A 4,169-nucleotide genomic window follows, 5' to 3' on the forward strand; every position below is an offset into this window, starting at 1 on the left:
CGGCCCATGAGCTCGTGATCTCATGAGACACGAGCTTGGGGCCTAGCGGAGCCGAGCCGAGCTCACGAACCGCTCGCGAACTCGTAATTTTTAAAATTTTTAAAATTTATTATTATTATTATTATTATTTTGTAAACTTGCACATTTTTTGACTTTTTTTTTTATTTTCATATTTTTTGACGAGCTCTTGTCAAAATGGCTCGTGGGATTGAGCTCCCTACTCGGCTCGGGCTTGTCATTTCATGAGCTGAGCGGCTCGACATCCTTAGTCACGGGTAGACATTTTTTGTTGGAATAATGGTTATTATTTATAGTGTAAATTAAAATAAGTCTCCAATTGGTACGATAACCAGTCGTGACTCTTCATTTGTAAATGTTGCAAATCAAAGAGACCGTTGTTTCCTAAAATTTGTATCTGTTCAAAAAGATGTATAATTATAACCTTTTGATAGAGTGTAATCTACACCATTAAATATGAAATTGTGCAATTTGATGGTTAGAATGAATTTTGCCAAAAGATATGATCATTAGGAAGAGTCTGTTGAAAATCTATTAATGGAGATCCTTAATTTCATTTTCTTCACTCCAAATCAATTCCATATACCAGATTTCTAATTCTTTCTTTATCCAAATTCTGTCAAAATAATTTTCAAATTATTTTTGAAGATTCGTATTAATATCTTCCATTCTAAAAAAGTACAGTCAAATGTTGTATCTTATGAGATGGATGTTCATTTGATCTTGTTAGTGCTAGTGCATGGGGAGAAATCCATCTTAAAGATATATGCATTCGCATATCTCGCTTCATTTAATATCTTTCGAATTTCTGCATTTTCTACATTTAAGTAAGCCGTGATTTACTCATTTTTATGCATATATCATGATTTCGGTAAATTGTCACTCTATCTGTATTTGCATGCACATTTTTTTTGTTAAAGGAATATAATTTATGCATAATTTATCCAACATTTTTTAGAGAGTTGAGTTTTTGAATTCAGAAAATTTAAGGACGAGGACTCGCCTATTCAAATGTTAGAAATTTTGGATGCCAATTTGTCGTAGTTATTTTTTAATTTTTTTTTTTAAGATAACTTTATTGTTTGCATTTTTTATTTTTTTCCTTCAAGCAACGTGGTTAGCAATCCAAACGTTATTTTTTGAATTTTAGTTTATTATTATTATGCTTATCTTCATCTTATTGTGGGAGGAATATTTATTTCAAATATGCGTTCCTGACCATTTTGCCCCCTTTTTTTTCTAAATAATGTTATTTGCAATCATTCATTACTATAGTCGCCCCACATGGTTTATATATGGCGGTTAGTGATTTGATGCATAAGGTAATAAAAAACTATCGCATTAATGTATCAAATTACTAACCACCACATGTATGCCAAATAGGATGACTACAACGATAAGCGGTTGCAAATAACATTACTTTTTTTTTTTTTTTTTTTTTTTGGTGGTGAGCTTCTCTGTGTTCCCTTCATCTTAATCTGAATATTCATCCCATCTCCGGATCAATGGAACAATATCATCATGTATTGAACTTTCCGTGCAAAAGTCAGAAAAGGGATAAAAATCACAGTAATTTTGAAAACAAATGAAAATTTAAGTAAAGCATTAAAAATTCGAAATAAAACTAGAGTTAACTAAAACTAACTAAATATTATGGTCTTTGACCAGTAGCGGATCCAGCACCTGGCGAGCACCTGCGATCGCTCGTGCTGGATCCCTCGGGACCTTCAGTTGCCGTTGAGATCGTCGAGTTGCAGGCGTAGGTTGTTGCTAAGTTGCAGAATGCTGAGACAAAGGTCGAAGGGGAAGAAAGAAGAAGATTTCCATTTTTTTATCATTGGGGCTTGGGCTGGTGACCTGGGCCTTTTTTGTTTAAAAAAATAAAATTGGCCCAATAGAGGAAATCATTGGTCCGGCATCCATGGTATTAATTTCCTCCCAACCCAAATTCCCAATCCCTATTCCCCCAACATTTGAAACCGGCAGCAAGCAAAGACGAAGTGCAAACCCTTCCTTCCAATTTCATATTTCCATTCCAAGCAAAAGCAGTAGTCGTGGCACCTGCGAAATGGGTGGGAAGTACGAGTGCGACTGTGTGAGCAATTGTGGATGGTGGACCGTGTGTGAACTGGTGCGATTGTGCGAAGTCAGGGACAACCGAGGCCGAGCAAGCAACGTGGGTGAGTTGAATACTTGAATTTTGCTGGTTGAATGTTGAATTCTTTTTGTTGCAAACCCTTTGTTGACTGTTGATTTGTTGAGTGGAGTGTGTTGACTTTTGAGTGTTTGTTGATAATTGATTTGAATATTGTTTGTACTTTGATGCAAATATGCAATGATGTATTTTGTGTTTTAGTTATACTTATTATTTATTAATCAGTCAGTGAACAATGATGTATTTTGTGTTTTAGTTATACTTATTATTTATTAATCAGTCAGTGAATCAATCTTCAATTCATATAGAAAAGCAAATTAGGAGTTATTACTGAGAATTGTGATTTTTAATCAATTCTAATTGAAAATTAAATTGGAGTACTTTACAAAATATTGAACAATTTTTTTATTATATTTAATCAAATTTTAATAAACGATCGAGCTATTACGATCGTTGATTGTCGATGGTCAATGGTCAATGGTCAAAGTCAATCGCTGTCCTAGCTGAAGATTGAATCTAGATCCGCCCCTGTCTTTGACGATGACTCCAAAACTAGATTGCTAAAATCCCACAAATGTACGATAACATAGTCGATAGAGTGTGAGTACAGTGTTATTCCGAGAAGGATCAAGTATGATTGATTTGGATTATGATTAATTAATCTAGATCTCTCTAAAAGCTAAGCTAGTGAACAACTAAGAGATATATATAAATTTGATTAACAACGGGCACTAGAATTTCGAACTAGCAATCGTAGACAAGGAAAATGTTAATTTAACTTTACTATCAATGTACCTATTTCATTTAGTAAACTCTCTCAAATAATACTAAATTTATCCTCACACATGCTATAATTCTTATTCTCTCTCTTGAATAAAACTAAAATCACTAATTAATTCAATCATCAGCTGAATAATTGAAAGCAATAAAAATATAACAATCATTCGAGATAAATAAGGATTGATGTCGAAGTCTAGAAATTAGCCCGTAATTGCTAAAGAAATGGAGAGAGAGGGAGGGGGGTTACCCCGGTTTGAACTCATTCTTTAAAAACTATTTTTTTTTTTTTCCTTTTTTCAAATTCATTTTTAACTTCACATTCTTCCAAAAAAAAAAAAAAAAAAAAAAAAAAAAAAAAAAAAGTACTTTTTTACAAAAAAAAAAAAAAAAAAAAAAAAAAACAAAACATGAGGACCTGGGTTGGCAGGTTTTCTGGCTAATTCCACTGGAGGTCCCAAATCTTATGTCATTGTGACACTTATCTCCAAACTAATAAATAATAATATACGTTTATTCGATTGTTAAATGGTCACGTGAGACTCGAGTGGTGAGAACTAATTGAAGCAATGGGAAGGGTTTCGTGAATACTTAAAAAAATTATCCTATTTGGAATTCTACATGAAATTTAAAGTCACAGTTTGAATCACGGATGAATGTTTTCACTTAATTAGGGACATGGGTGCCACAATTTTAAAAGATTGAGGACATGAAAGCAAAAAGTGATATATTCGAGTTTACCCATTTTTCCAGCTAAATAACTCTCATATATTATTATCACGTATTATTTAATTTTTCTTTTTTAAAGGTACATGCTATATACCATCTTGAATACAAGTAAAACCATCCTACGAAGAGCCCCTCGGAGCACTTCTCCACTGGCAAAGGATGGGTTCTCTCAAGGCTGGCAGTTCAGAGGTCGTGGATTCAATTCGTGGAGCTCTTGGAAGACAAGACATATACTGAAAGACAGGATTTATCCTGAAAGGCAGGAATGTTTTGGAAGGCAAGGCGCAACGTGTGTTGACTCACTAGGCACTTTGACAGTTCAGTTGAAGAGGCGCTCGGACCCTGATCAGTAGGAGGCACATCCCGCGGTTTAATTGGTCTGTGTGAAGAAAGGCCAGATCACAGACCCAAGAAATAGTCGTCGAAGGCGTCCACCTTGATTTTAAAAAAAAAAAAAAAAAAAAAAAAAAAAAAAAACCACCCTAAAAAA

The sequence above is a fragment of the Olea europaea genome, chromosome 14 (genome assembly GCF_002742605.1).
Source record: "Olea europaea var. sylvestris chromosome 14, O_europaea_v1, whole genome shotgun sequence".
In the NCBI taxonomy this organism is placed as follows: domain Eukaryota; kingdom Viridiplantae; phylum Streptophyta; class Magnoliopsida; order Lamiales; family Oleaceae; genus Olea; species Olea europaea.